A 17,478-nucleotide genomic window follows, 5' to 3' on the forward strand; every position below is an offset into this window, starting at 1 on the left:
AGAAAATTTGAAACTGAATTCATGATAGGACACCGACAACTAAGCAAACAGCCACAAAAGTGATGATTAATCCCACGGACATAGAAAAGCTGGATGAGAAATATGATGCAATGAGGCCAGGCAGCCCAGCTGTGAAGTCTATTAATATAACCATATCGCTATAAGTCCTGAATGTTGATATAACCAAATAAACATATTGGAATTAGGGGACAGGGGAAGCGTAAGTGTGTAGAGGGGACAGGCAGTAAGAGAGTGAAATCTTTGTTTTCTTTTGCAGGAAATCAACTAAGTAAAATTGAACAATCAAGAAATAGCAAGGCAAGTACTTATCTAGCAAGATGGAGATAAACAGCAGAAGAAAGAGCTAAAAGAAGTAAATGCTTACATACTTGGAGTAAAAATCAGGAGTAGGAAAAGGCAGAGCTGAGAGCTGCTGTTTTTCTTTACAAACCTTGTAGTACTGTTTGAATTTTTAACTATGTACACATATTACTTTGAAACAAGTTAAAAAATTAGTTAAAACTTGAGAGGCAAATCAAATACACAAGAACTTAACGGTAGAGAGTTTTAAGAAGTTTTGATGCAAGATTTGTTTTCTTGTGGATCAATTTGGGCATGATCATGTAGAAATCGAAATCTAATTATATATTTGAGAAACATTTGTCTTCCTTTTATTTTTAAGTGAAATCATAAATCCTGATTCTTCTTCCTTCTATTGGGATGCTATGGATGGTTCCAGTAAATGCTTAGCTTGGGAAACTAGAACACCAAAGCTGTCCTCTTGGCAGTCATTAGGATATGAATCAACACAGAGCAGAATGTTCTGAGCTCACCCCGACCCCTCCACCAGCATTTAGCCTTCATTGACGCCATCCTTACTACCAAAACAACTGTAACCAAGAGACAGCATTAACTCAGAGCAAAACTGAGGAGTATTTGGAATGTTTTAATTAAGTTTATTGCCTGAAGACAACAAAACTTCCACCTCTTCCATCGGCACACTTTCTCAGAATACATCTGATGAAAGGCTATCATGAAAGGAAAGCAATTTCTTACATTTGCTAAAAGAACTTTCTAAGTTTCGTAAATTCCCTGGGAATCCTGGGAAGGCAGGAGAAATAATATGCCAGAAATAGCAATATTCTATCAAACTAATTTTCAGGAAAACTAGGAGAAAGTTACAGTGACTCTGGTGTACAAGTGGATATTGTCATAGTATGGGGACTTCAAGTTACAAATAAGTAGAGAGAAAGAAAAACATGCAGCGGAGGCTGGAGGAAAAAAGAGTGAGGGAAAGGGTTATACAGAGGGAAGAGAGAAATAACAGGATGTGGGAAGGAAAAGAGAAGTGAATGAAGAAGAAGACTGGGAGAGATACAGGGTGGACCTGTATGGTATATGCGGCCATGTCCCCCAGCCTCAATCGTGTTACCTAAAAACCCAATAACTTTTCCTGACCTGGTGCCATTGGCTACAATGGTATTCCAAGTCCACCCCAGACCCTGAAATCTTTATTTATTCCTAGAAAATTCCCTTCATAGACTTTCTTTCAAGGACCTTTCTTCTACTTGTGTGGGACCACTGGACCCAGATACCCAGGCAAATGGGCCCCCATTTTCATCTGTCCTTTGATAAACAAGTGGATCTGGTCCTTCTTTTATTCCCACTTTAGGGGAAGAGAGAGAGAGAATATACCACAAGCTCTGCTCCTTCTAGAATGGCTTAATGTGCTTAACGGACACCCCTGCTCCATGTGCAGTAGGGCTGTGTATGGGGGTGAGGGAGATGCAAGCGTAGATGTGGGTGGGTGTGGTACGTGGATCTGTATGTGTGTGTGTGTTTGTCTGTACATTTATGTGTCTCTCTAACTTCTGAGTGGTCTCCTAATATCTGGTGGTCCTTGACTATGAGTTCATATATAAAGGTGAGGCTCTAAAAAGCCAATTGGGAGCTCTCTCTGTATGGGCAGAGCTTCCGAGCCAGTGGGCCTCACTCACAGGGTGATCAGACTGAGACACAAATGTTTCTTTGTGAACGGCTCCCAAAGAGATCTATCACCTAATCCTGAACCTATGAATATGTTAGGTTACATGCAAGGAGGAAATACATTTGTAGGTGGAATTAAGGTTGCTAATCAGTTGATTTTAAGGTAGGGAGATTATCCTGGATTATATGAGTGTGCCCAATGTAATCACAGGGGTCCTTAAAAGTGGAAGAATGAATTGGAAAAAAGAACCAGACAGATGGCAGCATAAGGACTTGGTCTGATGTCGCTGGCTTTCAAGACGGAATAAGAGGGCCACAAGCTAAGGAATTTGTCAGGCTCTAGAAGCAGGAGAAGGCAAGGAGACAGATTACCTTCTTGAGTCCCCAGAAGGCCAATGCTTTCAGTTTAGCCCAACAAGACCCATTTTGGACTTCAAATCTCTAGAATTGTAAGCTAATTTGTTTGTTTTAAGCTGCCATGTTTGTGGTCATTTGTTTCAGCAGCTGTAGGAAAGCAGCATGTCTCCAACAGCAATATGTATAGACCTTTTCTTTTGCCCAGAAATTTCTCCAGAGAGGAGAGAAAATAATCTTGACTTTTGAAATCTGGGAACCAAGCAGTGGAAGGAGGCAAGGAGTCTTACTCTCAGTTTGCTGTCTTCTTTAAGCCCCATAATGTATGGCATTTCGTCCCTCCCTGGCTCCCAGGCTGTTCAGGTCAGTTCTGTTTTTAGTCCCACTCTATACTCCCTTTCTCAGAAGTACCCGGTACTTCCAAGCCTGGGCCTTTATAGAGTTCTGTGGTGTAAATCAGTTTGCTGGTTTTTGGCTTTCCTCGCCTTCACCTTGCTTTGGAAAGTTTTATTTTCTTCATTATATGAAACCTGCTACCATTCATGAGTTCACTAGCCATCATCTGAAATTGTGTTGACATTTCTAATCTGCTGTCACTGTCCTTAAAGCTTTACAGATTATAACTTCTTTACATTTTTCACTCATTTCACTGGGATTTCAGGAGGAGCAGAGACAAGCAAGTCATTCAATTCATTATGCTTAACTGGAATTCTTTTTCTCTCTATTTTATATTTCATAGAGACAATGAGTAGCTAAGCAATTTGTGAGATTTTTAAATTCAGCACTGACTGACTCCCGAGTCCATGTTCCCATGAATTTATGGCCTGAAGCAGTTGGCATCTGAAAAGCGATTGAAGCTGGGCTCCCAGATAGACAACAGCAGCTCTGTGCCTTCCTTATATGCATGAAGACTGCAAAAATACCTTGACTTGCTCAACATACATTTTATTAAATCATCAGGCACAAAATCTCCTTGGATCTGAAAAGTGGCCACCAGATATGAACCACACTTCCCAGTTCCTCCTTCATCTGTCACCTAGGTGGCTCCAAGAAACTGGCTCATATCAGTGGAATATGAGCAGAAGTGAGGAGTGTTATCTCTAGGCTGAAGAGATTAAGCAGAGGTTGACTTCCCCATCTTCTATCTTCTCCCACGTACCTGTTGGAGATTGATGAGTAACGTTAACGTGAACTAGAGGCAAACTTTCATGGCAAAATGCCACTGGTGATTTTGAGTTTGTTTATTACAGGGCTAATATTAGCTTAACTACCACTTCTGTCCTTATTATACAAAGTCAAAGCACAGGCCTGGTGTAGGGTAATGTCTATTTCAGAGGAAGGAATGCTTTCTGCTTCTCACAAAGTTGCCTTCTGCTGGCCAAGTTGTACAACTTTGGGCTGCTTCGACTCGAAGATGGGGTATTTTGCCAAGTTGTACAAAGTTGCTATATATGTTAGTGGAGGCCCTACAGGAATTGACCATCAGTTATTCTCCACGAATGAGGAAGCTCAGTAAGTATGAACAATAAGCCTGCACTAAGTCTCTGCCCTTTGGACATATCATCCATAGATCCAAGAAAATGGATAGTTTAGAAAGGTCCAGGGTAATGCTCAAGAAGTGAATTTGATGATTAGACAAGTCAGAGATGTTTGAAAAATAGTTTAAAATCTTGGCGCTCAGTGTGAGAAAGAAAGATTTTTCCCCCTTGTTTAAAAGCTAACTCTCTGATAAAACACATGAGGGACAGGAAATGAATCTGGTCACAAACCAAAAGCTAAATTTTCCAGCCTGATGTAATTCTTTCAGGAAAAGCGCTATGCCAGGGGAAAGGAGGAGGGGCTGACAGAAAATTCAGTTCATCTTTTGCAAACTAGTTTGCATATACTTTTTAAGCTAAAAGTAATCTTTAATTTTCCTTTTCCCCTTTTATCCAAAAGTATGGACTGCTGGCTAGGTGGCCAAAACACATTTTCAAATGGTTCTTCAGTTAATTGTGAATCAACCTGTTGGATGCTCAATAGATACTGAGAAAACATTGTAACTTAGAGAAAGAATATGAAGAGAAGGAGGAAGAAAGAAGGAAGGAGTGAAGAGAAGGAGGTTGAGGCTATGATTCTATGATCTACTCACCCTATTTTTCTTGAATGCCCCTCCTGAGAATGTAGATGGGTGGGATCTTTGCTTGGCTGATCCAGGGGCTGAGTTCTCCATCACTGGAAGCATCCAAGCAGGCTTTGGAGAACTTTCCAGAGTTCACACTACTTCGAGAAGAAAGTTAGAGGAGATGATTGGTAAGGACTCTTCCAAACCTGACTCAGTGACAAATGAAGTGGTCAACAATGCGCCTGTTACATCTGGAGGCCCAAATGCGCAGCCAATTTTTCTGAGTTCTGGGAAATAAACCCACAGGAAGATGGTGGGTGTGATATAGTGTGAAAGATGGGGGAGGAGTTCCTCTTTAATCTGGAATTTGCCTGCCATAGAGGCACAAATAGTCTTTCTTTAATTTAAAGCAGTCATTTCTTCCTTGGCTTGCCCACATCAGGCTGTCAGCCTTTGAGCTCTGTTGCTGCTGTGCCATTGTCAGAATCAAATTACTAAAAAGGTCAGCATCATTAATAGGTAGTTTGAAAGGCGTGAAAATGCCAGACAGAAAATCTGTGAGTATCCAAGGCCTTGAGTCAAAAGGTTTGCTGTGGTTTACTTATTCTGCTGTTACTATTATTTGCTCCAAGGTGTACAGATCAAGATCATAAGACTGAAACCACCTGTGGAAACTTACAAATCCTATGGTCGTCTAACTGCCTTGTTCGTGGACGGAACATGCCCCCTGAGACCCATCCCAGCCAGACGGAAACTCCTTGATGGCAGAGACCCTGCTTCTTTGTATCTCAGACAACAATTACCTTGGGACATTCATAAACTCTTGAGCATGGATTAATTATAGTTTAAAACTTACACACCAGTGGGAACACTGGTTGAAATAAGTCCCCAGTGAAGACATTCTGGGACTCGAGGTGAGGACTACAAGGAGAAGGCCAAGGCTCTGTGTCCTGATCCCAGCTAAACCACTGATGCTTTGCATGACCTTAGATCACGCACTTTCCCTAGAAACCACCAGGTTTTCTGTTTTGTAGAATGGAAATTGCTTTATCTTTGATGTAATGTGAGAGAAAATTGTAATAGGCAATTGGCTCATAATTAATATTCAGGTTTTTTTCTTTCATACATGAGACATTAACTATCAGTTTGACACTAGTTTTTAATTAGAGATTAAATTCTTTCAGAACAATAGATAAGTGATGATTCTTTAAGCTGCCGAGAACTCTGGCTTTCACATCCACAGACCTGAATTTTAGCCTCACGTAACTTGGTGCTGCTGGCTTGACTCTTGACTTTGGATAAGTTGTGTTTGTTTGCTTAGTTGTTTGCCTACTTCTTTGTTTTTACCTCTCAAGGCCTCAGTTTCCTTATTTCAAAATGAGAGAATCAGGGGCCGGCCCCGTGGTCGAGTGGTTAAGTTTGCACGCCCTGCTTCGGCTGCCCAGGGTTTCACTGGTTTGGATCCTAGATCCAGACCCAGCACCGCTCATCAGGCCATGCTGGGGCGGTGTCCCACATAGCACAACCAGAGGCACTCACAACTAGAATATACAACTATGTATTGGGGGCTTTGAGGAGAAGAAGAAGAAAAAAAGATTGGCAACAGATGTTAGCTCAGGTGCTAGTCTTAAAAAAAAAAAAAAGAAAGAGAGTGTCAGACTAGGTGATTTTCAAGTTCCCTTTCAACTTTAAAATTCTGTGATTCCAACATGTAAATGTAGCAGCATGTAGTCTAATATATTTTGACTACCAGCTTGTCATGCTGAATAAAATTCACACCATTTGAATCACTGCTTATGACCACGAGTTTCAGATCAGCCCCATGCTGCCATCTTTAAATATGTAACACCAGAGAAAAGCAACTTATTACGGTATAACTTTTTGGCTACTTGTTTATCAAGAAAATTCGCTATGGATTAGCAGAGAGTGGGCCCTTCAAGAACCAAGACCCAAGAAAAGCCTATATTAATATAAATATTGTGATCCAGAACATAAGTGTTGCCTAGGGAAGGAAAGCTAATGACAAACTCTCCTTAATTCACAGTTTTTCCTAGAGTGGCCTTGGTTCTCAAATTACTTTGAAAATGTAAAAAAGACATTAGTCATCATGAAAATTATTTCTTTGGAATAGAGAAGACAACAATGAGTAATGTGATGATGCAGAAACTTCACTAATCAGTAATCATTACTGCTAGTAAGAATCACTAATATAATTACTAGTTCTATTTAGTAACAAAGCAGAGGAGAGAATAAAGTCATGACAAGTTGCTAGAAAGGGTCCAAAGGCAGAGAACTTCGTCTCTTCACTTTCGAATCCATTTGCTAAAATGTTGGCCTCTTTCCCAGAGATTTCGCATTGGCCTACCTGTTTCCCAAGATCGATATGAAATAACATTTCTTCTGTAAAACCATTGATCTTCCAAGCAAGATATGCTCTCTTTCCCTATTCAATTAAACAAGCATTACGGAGGACTTATTCGAGATCAGGCCTGTGCTTGAAGTTGTAAGAACTGAACCCACTCCTGATCATTCTGTTTTCAGAAACCTTCGTAGCATTTTGTTTATACCAACACTTAATATTTTGTTTATACTTAAGGCATGCACTATGTTCTAACTTGATTAGGGCACACTTGTTTGCCCACTCTACTGCAAGCCTGCCACTATCCTGTGGATGTAATAGGTGTTCAATAGACCTTTCATTTAGAGAATGAAAATAGAGGCAGTAATCACTCCCAATTGCAGACCGTTAAGCAATGAAAATAAATACTACTATCTCTAGAATTATAATGTAATTGAATGAGAAAGTACAATTTGACCTATCAAAATTCAGTTACACAAGATCGTTGGGGATAACGTTTGTTGCATGTGCCTCTATTACTAATGCAAATAAATACCAATATCTCTTTAAAAACATACTTAGGTTAATTCAGGAAAAATAACAATCTAGGCTCACAAAGTGATCCTCTAGCGTTAGCCACAGCACTGCCCTGTGAATCAAATGTTCTCAAGACAGCTGAGGATCAGAGAGACACCAAAACAAGCTTGTAAATTCTCAGCCTTGCCTGTGCACAATGAAGACTCTCTGTAAATAACCTCACAAATAAAATAAAAACTCTGCAACACTTGGGCAAAAGTCAGGGATTACTCAAACTGGCTTTCTGTGTGCAAAACTGGAGAAATGGGAGATTTGAGATTGCGCCCACCCGTTGGGAATTTCCCTGAGCTATGATACATAAGTGAGTCCTGGGTTGGGTCTTGGGATGCTTCACTGAAGGCATGTTCCCATCCACTGTGCTCTAGACAGTGACAGTGCCTAACGGAGAAACAGAGGCTATAGCACAGGTAGTGGTGGGGAGAGGCTGGGGCAGGGAGATCTCTTCATCAAGATATAAGCAAATGGCTGATTGTTGACTCTTTGAAAGAGTTTAGCTAAGGAACACATTTTATCCCACTTGCAAGCTAAAAGTGAACCTGCCACATTTTCCTGGATGCAAGAGTTATCAGCATTTTCTTGCACTGGGGTCACCATGTGGGAATTGAGACTTGGGGTATCAGGTGACAGTTGCAATTTCAGTGGGCTGCATTACAGGAGAGGAATCCTGAGCTTAGGGAATCTGAACCTTTCCTAATGTGCTGTAAGCTTTCCTGATCTTTGCTCTAGAGGGAGACTCTATTTCTGCCTTCCAGGGTGTTTACTAAACAGAGGTACTGGAAAAGATAGTCTGGACATGCAACAACATGAGATACTCATGGAGAAATGTCTCCCAACACATGGATCTTACATTCCAGTGTAACAGTGTATACAAAGACAAATATATAAATGAATGAATGGATGGATGGATGGAATTACATAGTAGTTGGTGATATGGAAGAAAAAAATCAGAGTACAACATAAAGATTGATAAGGAATGCTATTTTCAGTGGCTTTGCTAGGGAAGGCTTTTAGGAGAAGGTAGCATTTGAGCAGAAACTTAAATGAACTGAAAGACAGGGCCATGTAAATATCTGCCACAAGAGCATTCTAGAAGGAAAAAACAACTAGAGCTAAAGCCAAATGCAAGAGGAGAATGCTTATTGTATTTGAGAAATAGGAAGAAACCCAGTGTGAAGTGAGCAAAAGGATAAGTGACAGGAAATGAGGTTGGCAAGTGAGTCAAGAACCATATTATGCCCTAGTATGCCAAGCAAAAATCTTCTTTAGATTTTAAGTTTGATAGGCTTCCATTTGGGAAATGAATAAATGAATGAATGAATGAATGAATGATTTCCCCTCATTTCCCTGAATTGACTGGTAATAAAAAGGCTATAGGATGGGGAGTGGTTGAGAAATCTTCATCCTAAACCATGGCTAGTCCTGGAGGGATCAGAGCCTCAAGAAGAAAGACAGAGAGTGGCAGCAGCAAAGATGAGAGATGATAGACCATATGTGTGGGGTCTGAAGAGGGAAGGCATGCATGGAAAGCTGGCTCAAGATCTTGAACTGGGCTTAAGTGTCTAAGCAACGGGAGGCCTCATGTTCCCCAAGAGGAACACACAACCTAGATACAATGAAGTCACTGATTCTCTACTCCTCTCTCTCCACTCACAGCATTTTCTCTAGTTCTAGCTCTGTCACTCCCTCTCTCTTCTCCAGGTTCCATATGTATATTTGTCTCTTCCCATCGTCTTCTATTTTATTTCCTTTACACATTTCTTGTCTTGATCTCTTCTTCTTCCAATTCCCATTTCTCAAATCTCTTGTTTTACTGTACCTCTGCCCCATCTTCAGCACATGAGAGCCTCTTTTCTCTTTCTCCCTACCTTACAGGCTCCCCCTGATCCTGGAAGCCCTATTTTATTTTATTCTCTGAAACTCCATGAAACCTCTCATCAGTCAGAGAGACAGTGGAAAGGGGGAAGAGCCCTCCCTCCTCCACCTGGTCAGGTCAGGGTAAAAAGCCCTTCCCTTCTCAGGCTGGGGTCAGAGCGTGGTGCCCCAAGGGATGGTGGTAGAAGGCAGCAACACCAGAGTGGAAAATACCCATTGTCCCCAGGCCCCATGGCAAGAGCCGTGCCAGCATTTACTATCATTATATTGAATACACTGTTATAATTATCGTACTTATCCTGGAGTACTGGGCATGAACCTTACATCTAAATCAGGCAGCATCTCAAAGCTGGCGTTTCTTCTACGGGCTCAAGGAGAAAAGTTGCTTTATTTTGTTTTTTACAAGCAGTGATTGCCATGGTAGCATAGAAACTAGTTTCTGTGTTCTTACCACCAAACCCTAGAATTTGTGATAGACAAGATATAAACAGCATAATCTCAGATAACATCTCTAGACAAAAACAACAAAGTAAAGCACTGGGAGATCCAAAATAAGTGGCAAGTCAGTTTACATTTCCTAAAGTTGGCTGCAATGAATTCTCATTTTCCTCTGACTTCTATCATAATTTTAAACATACATTCCTACATGCTCCTTTCTTTCCACTGGTGTCATCACATGTCATTAGCCTGTCACTGGGACTGGAAAGTTGTAGTCAGATGTATGCCTTCATTCATCAAACACCTCTTGAGGACCTTCCAGGTGCCAGGGACTGGGAACACCCTCAGGCAACCTAAGTCTAGTGGAGAGACAACTGTGTCCAGATTGGCACAGTCCAGAGCCAGGCCTGTGATAGGCACATTCATGGGTGAAAGGGTCATCCAGAAGAATGGGGATCAGTTGTCCATAAAGGTGGGGGTTGGGGTTGAGAAGGGAGTCAAAAGGGCTTCGTGTAGTATGTGATGCCTTTGTGACCGGCATCTTGAATGAGCTGTTTTCTAAGCGGACATGTGCAAAGGCACAGAGATGGGCAAGACAGCCTCATCAGGGAGTGTCAGATAATTCAGTATGGTGGGAGTGGAGGATGTAGAGACAATGATGGGGAGATGGGTCCAGCAAGAGACGAGACTGCAGAATTAATCAGCTTGGGGATTACTTCTGCAAATGTCCATAGAGGAATTACGTAATGCTATTGTTCTGGAAGACAGCATGGATATTCCCTGTCTTTCTTATTTGGTTACAGTGAACTTTTGAAGAATGAGTATATAAAAATACATACATACATATGTACACATACACACGTGTACACATATGTGCACGTGTGTATATAAACCCACTCACAGCTCCAACTTTCCCAAACATTGTAGGAATTGAGTAGATAGCTGTCATTGCTTCAGAAAACAGATGGATTCCAACAAAAGAATTTTACATTTTAAAGTTTGCTAAAGGTTTTTTTTTATTATTAAAGCCAACATCCTTCTTCATATAGAAAGTCAGAAAAAACAGAAAGTTAAACAAAAGAACAGAGAGAAATAAACTTATTCATACTTCCCCTATTTTGATTATTTCCTTTTCTAGCCTTTTTTCCTATGCACGAGTTTTATTTATTTGTTGACCTAAGTGTAAGTCTGAACGATTTTTAGAACGTAGAGAAGGAAATGGTTTAATGGGATTTCACCTCAAATAGATCATCACGTAGGTCACTCAACAATATTTACTGATTTTGTCTTTTGTGTCAGGCACTGGGTGACGTGCTGTAATAGAGTAGTAAGCACAACAGACACAGGGCCTGCCCATGCAGGCTCCTGTGAACACGAAAGGCCTGGAAATAAAAGGGGTGTCATGGGGACAGACACAGGCTAACCAAACTTTTGGCTCTCTCAGCAAAAACTCCCCACTCCCACTCATTTGGCCCCCTTCTGGTCATGGTCATGAAGTCACTGAGCGCTCTCATTGGAAGGGCCTTTGAGTTCTTGTAGTCCAAATAGTAACTCAAATAATAATAGTGTTTGTTGGTTGAAACAAACAGGACATGTTTAGGGATAGCTTTTTCTCCCCTAATTGCTGGAGTTATTGACTTCTTTAAGCTATCCTTCCTCTGGCATCCGGTGCTCCCCACTGCTACCTGCCCCCTGGCACCATGGCAGCCCAAAGAACAGGAAACCGGACGTGGTCCTGCCAAAGCCCTCAACCCCAGCAGGCTTCTTCCTTCCTGCCACAGGGGTGATGAGACACAAGGCCAAGGCGAGCAAGTTTCTCCGGGCTCCACACGCCATGTGTCGTCCTTGTCTTAGATAAACAAAGCCGTCACTCCTCCTTCCCCACCAACACAGTCAGTCACCCCAGCACAGAAAACAAACAAGCAAGCGGGGCACAGTCGGGGTTCCTTCTGCTCTTGGGAGATCCGCCATCATGTAGACACGGAGGTCGTGGTTTCTAACTCCCCGCTGCCAACCACAAATAGTATTTCCTCCCTCAGGCAGCACAACATCTCAAACTGCACCTGTAGAAAGCCATCTCTTCAAGTTAAGGAATTGTAGTTTCTATAAATCCCATGCCAAAATGGATTAAACATTACCTACATTAAATCACCTCAGATAATTATTAGTTATTGATCATGTCATGGTAACATGCGCCCGATTCCATTGCAACCTGATAAGTATCATTACCAGCCACTGCTGGTCAGTGTTAATGGATAATTTGGGGCTCAGGTTAAGGAACAGCCAGCCCTGCTTGTATTACCACAGTGGGGCCTCGGATAAGCCAGAGCCAGCAAGAGGACGCGGGAACCCTGAAGGCTTTGGGGGAAAATGTCACAAAAGCAAACTTTACTTACTTCCCTGTTTTGCACCATCCACACCCTGATAAATGCAGGTTAATCTCACAGTGACTGGTGATCCCATGAACTTTAGAATCCATTCAGGCAATCACATTTCTCCACCAGCTGTGCTAACTATCTTTGAAGCCGAGCGATTCCTTTAACTCTGGTTAAACATTACACGACACATGCCTGCTTTGAATGGGCAAACCACAAACTGCACGGCAGAGTACAGAGAGAGAACCTTGGGCTTGGAGGCACCATATATGAGTTTGAGTCATTTCTAGTGGTTTGACCTTGAGTAAACACTGCTTCTCTGGGTTTTCATATCACTCAAAATTGTACTTCATTGTAACCGCCTGTATGAAATATTCCGTCGCCCTTTTTTCAACCTGGCCCAGACAGAATTAGTTTACTCCTTCTATGGTCTTCCTGTCCTTTGGACAGATCTGTGTCGTGGAGATGTAGATACATATCATTTTTATCTCCCTCACTACACTATGACTCCTCTGGGACTCGTGGCTTTGATTTCCCGTGGCCTGCCCATTATCCGGCTCCTAGTGCACACTCAGTAAATGATCTTCATACTTGCCTACCTGAACTACAAAATGGAGGCCATAATGAGCACGTCTCAAGGACTCCTAGGAGGCTCAAAGAAGACAGTATGCCAGCAAGTATTTCATTAACTATAAAGCCCTGTGTAATTCTAAGGTGTGGTCACTATTTGCATAGCAATGTTATTTCTCAGGGTAGCACAATTCACGAAAATCAAGGAACCAAAGGAAAGAAACAAGAAGCTGCCAACAGTGATTAACTCTGGGGGCTGACTAAGAGGCAACGGGGAAGGTGGAGTGGACAGTAGGGAAGGAGACTTTGAATTCTTACTTTACATCAATTTTCAATATCAGAAATATGGATGATTTTTATACTGATACGTCTTAGTGTCTTTTCAAATTAGAAAAATAAGTGTGTACCATACCAGTCAACTCCTTCAGTATTTACCTGGGGGCCCATGGACATACATCAAATGTTAACTGAAACCAAAGCTTGCTGTGTTGTTTATTACATGATTATTGACAAGGATAATACTTTTCTCACTTTCATATTGCAATTTAGGTTTCCTGAGATATTGTTTATTATTTACTTTATTCTCACAGAAATCTTGATGTCACTAGGATAATTATTATTAGCTGAATTTAATGCATAGAAAAACTGAGGCCAGAGAGGTTTGATAAATTTTCCAAGATTCCAAACATGGTGGAGAAGACTGTAATTCAAGAGACCCAACTAGAGCCCTTTGCCGCAGGTGACGTCCATGAAATGGCCCCCAAAGACAGTTTTCTGTACTTCTGTCCTTGGCAGGGACTTGGGCTCCCAGAAAAGCTGTTACCTACAGACAGATGGCTTCTAATATCTTATTTACTGCTACTCAGTATATCATTCTCTAAGTTCCAATACGTGGCTAAGAGAACACTGAATTTGGAATCAGACAGCCTACTGGCTTGAATCTAGGCCCTGCCACTAAAAGAACTACATGACTTTGAGGAAAGTCATTTAACTTTTCTGAAAGTCATTATCGTTACCAAGTGGGAATGACACCACGCCTCCCTCTCAGGGAGCCTGGGAGTGTCTCATGAGATGATAGATGTGAAGCTGCTTTGGAAACTGTAAGACACTTTGTAAATGTTGGGTATGTTATTTGCTTACAAGCTTCTGAAGGCTACTTGGCAGAGGCACATATTCCCAAGGCCACCAAGAAGATAAGAAAATCTAAGAGGAAAAGGATAAAATCACTCTCAAGAGGTGGAAAGAAATCTTGCCACTCTGTGAGTCACCTCAGTCTGTGGTAATTGGAATCCAGTGTTCTTTAATACCTACTTACTTCTTCTTCCTCCTGGGACAGTGTTGTTTTACCCCCTGCGGATTACCCCAGCTGTGACAGCCATTCGATCAGTGCAGCTATCAGAGCGAACAGCTTTCTCCCTCTGGGTCTTTGCCTGAAGCTTCACAGTAGGATAATAACGTGCTGTGACCGTTTCCCCCACTATCCACAGTTCGCTTTACGCCACTTTGTTTCACGGAAGACCTACATTCGTACCTGTTTTCGCTAACCGAAAAGAATCCGAAGAGTATTTTCGCTTTTACAATAAAAGGTGAAAAGCCAAAACAGCGTTCAGCGTTTGTTTGCAGCGACCCTTTATAAGGCAACGCGCAGTCCGACACCAAGCGCAGCGCCGCCAGGCTCCTTCCCCGGGGCTACACTGGGCATCTCAGCGTCAAGCCGCCATGGCTTTGAACCGTGTCTGTGAGCATCTTGCTTTATCTTGATTGATTTTGGTAGGTTATTTTTCGGATCTGGGAACGCTCAAAAATTTTTCCAATGTAAATTAGTGGTAATTGCTTCTTCGCTTTACGCCGTTTCGGCTTACGAAAGGTTTCATAGGAACGTTGTACTTTCAGATCATGGGGGAAGGCTTTAAATGCCTTTGTTCTTTTCACTGCAAGGGAATCATAAAAATATTGTTTCCTATTAAGTTCGGTAAAATTCTATTCACTGAAGAATATAGAGAACTAAAATCCTTCCGTGTGTTGACTGAAAGTATGGATTAGCTGGAACGCGAAATTCTGCTATTTGATGGTGCCTCAAAACCCCTCCGGTAGCCCCGCCGCTATTACACTACACTTCTGTAAGGAGAAGAACAGAGAGAAGTGTTAAGGAAAGCTACAGTTCAGTGGGCAATGTAGGGAATCAGACCAAATAAAGAACCTATCACAGAAAATGACACATTGCATAGAGTAAGCACACTAAACCCAGATCTGGAGCAGGAACAGCAGGAAGGGGGAGTGTTCAGGCCGTTAGGCGCCTGCACAAGGAAACCCACCTCCTGAAAACTGCTCTCTTCTCCTCACCCTCAAATAGATGTCCTGATATTATCTCATAACTTGCGAGGTATCTCACATAATTGTTCTAATAGCTTGTCTGCAGAGAGAACATTTTGTTTCTCCCAATCTGATCCTAACTCTTCCTATTTCCTTTTCTTGCCTCTGTGTATTGCCTAAGACCTCCAGTACAATGATGAATAGAAACAACAATAGTGGGTATCTCTGCCATATTTCTGACTTTAAAGAAAAAAATTCTAAGGCTGTAAGTGTGGTGTGCACTGTATACATATGTTGGAGTGTCCTAATCAAGTTAAGGAACTTCTCTTTCTTTTATAGTTTGCTAAGTACAAAGAGTAGTTGAATTTTTGTCAAATGCCTTCTCAGCATCTATTGAGATACTTATTTAATTTTTCTCCTTGAATCTATTAATGTGGTAAATTACATTACATATGTCTTAATGTTACGCTATCCCTGAATTTCTGGAGTAAACTCTCCTTGATCATGATAGATTTAAAAAATAAATAAATGGCTAGGTTCAGTTTCCTCATATTTTATGAAACTTGCATTTATGATAATAAAGGAGACTTTGCCTTCTATTATCCTTTCAGGGACTGTTTTTGTCTTGTTTTGCTATCAAAGTGAGGATAACTTCATGAATTGACTTGGGGAATTTTCCTTTGCTTCCTTTTCTCTGGAAAAGTGTTTATAAGATGAAGAGTATAGTTAAATTCTCTATTTGATGGGTAAAGTGTTGTATACATGTTTATTAATCCAGCTTATTAATACTAATATTAAAATATTTTTATTTTCAACAATTATTTGCTTGATCTTGTATTTGTCCTTTTTTCTTTGTAATATTTAATGATTATTATGTTTTCCTGATTAATTATTCTTTTAATCTTTGAGAAATAACTCTTTTTATGACTATTAATGGTTGTGTCTCAAAATCTAAATTTTCCCAATATTAATATTGGAACATTAGCTTTCTTTCTTCCTGATAGAGCTTTTATTTTAAAATTTTCTCTATTCTTACTTTTTGGTTATATGAATAATGGATCCTTATAATTTAATTTGAAATTCCTTGCCTTTTATCAGTGAGTTTAATCCCTTTATATTTATTGTGAATACTGACACATCTGGACTTATTCTTTTTTGTGTGTGTTTTCTATTTTCCATGCTGTTTATCAGCTTATTTATCTTCTCTTTTACTATATACTATCAAATTTTCTTTCCCCCCTGTATTAGTCTACTCTTCTGAATATATATGTATTTTATTTCTATCCTTTAACATGGATACCCAGTAAAGTCCAATTTTAATCAATATCACTTATTGACCAATAGAAGAAATTTAGAATGCTTTAACTCCAATCCTCTGCCATTTTCATGTTATTCTACATTAGTTCCACCTTGTTTTTAAACTTCCCAAAATAATCTCTTTTTTGTTTGTTTGTTGATATAATCAATGATTACTTTGATTTAACAGCATGCTTACCAGCTTCTTTACTTTCTATTGCTTTTTGTATCTCTAATCTTCCTTTTGCAATAATTTTCCTCTTTCTGAAGTCCACCTGTTAGTAGTTTTTTCAGTTAATGTGATTAATAAATTCAGTCTTTTTTTGGTATGAGAATAATTTTATTTTACCATACCTTTCAGTGATAATTTAGTTTAATATTTTGAGGATATTTTTCCATCTTACTCTGGCTTCTCTTGTTGCTGAAGTAGACTATGAGTCATTAGTTTTCCTTGTGGGTAATCTGTATTTTCTCTCTGGTACTATAAAAAAATTATTTTCCCTTGTCTTTGTTATTCTGCAGTTTCACTATGGAATTCGTCATCCTTGGGATTGCTTGAGCAATTCTAATATGAGGACTCATATCTTTCTTGAATTCAGAAAAATTCCAAGCCAGTAGCTTTTTCAGTGTTATCTCATCTCCATTTTTTTCTAACAGATGTGTATTAAATCTTCTCATTTTAACCTCCATATCTTTTCATCTCTTTATAGTATTCTCCATCTCAATCATTCTTTCCTGCATTCTAGATGGTTTACTTAGATCTATCTTCCATTAATTAATTAGGTCTTCAGTTGCATGTACTTTACTGTTTAACCCATATTTTGAGATTTTAATCTAATGACTAAAGCTTTTAATTCTAGAAATTCTATTTTTCTTCTTTTTCTTTTTTCTGCTATTTTCTTATTATCTCTTGACTTCTCTCTTTTTTTAATGTTCTAAAATGAACATTTTAAATACATTTATTTTCTCATTCTCTTTTTCCCAAGTGATTGTTTTTCCATTCATGCTGCTGCTAAGTCTTTCTCAGGTTTTGTTTGTGTTATTGGTACTTTTGTTCCTAAATTCATCTTTACTGGAGGTGGTTTTCAGTAGGGTTTCTGTTGTGCTTATTTGCAGAAGTGTACCTACAAAGTGCTTTCCCGTTTTCTTCTGCAGGGCTTCAGGGTTTTAACCAGAGCTCGACCAGTTTTGTGCTAATTTCTAAATCCAGGGCTCCTGCACCACATAAGTTTGGT

General features: G+C 40.2%; 1 long non-coding RNA gene across 1 annotated transcript; it reads right to left on the bottom strand.

The window, feature by feature from the left end:
- Nucleotides 1–3,264: 3,264 nt before the first annotated feature.
- LOC106783122 (uncharacterized) lies at nucleotides 3,265–12,313 on the bottom strand. The gene is made up of 3 exons (XR_001380684.3): nucleotides 12,086–12,313; nucleotides 4,472–4,602; nucleotides 3,265–3,499 (listed from the first exon to the last, which is right to left on the bottom strand). It is a non-coding gene; the product is annotated as an uncharacterized lncRNA (long non-coding RNA).
- Between the last annotated feature and the right edge of the window lie 5,165 nt (nucleotides 12,314–17,478).

The sequence above is a fragment of the Equus caballus genome, chromosome 5 (assembly GCF_041296265.1).
Source record: "Equus caballus isolate H_3958 breed thoroughbred chromosome 5, TB-T2T, whole genome shotgun sequence".
Lineage (NCBI taxonomy): Eukaryota > Metazoa > Chordata > Mammalia > Perissodactyla > Equidae > Equus > Equus caballus.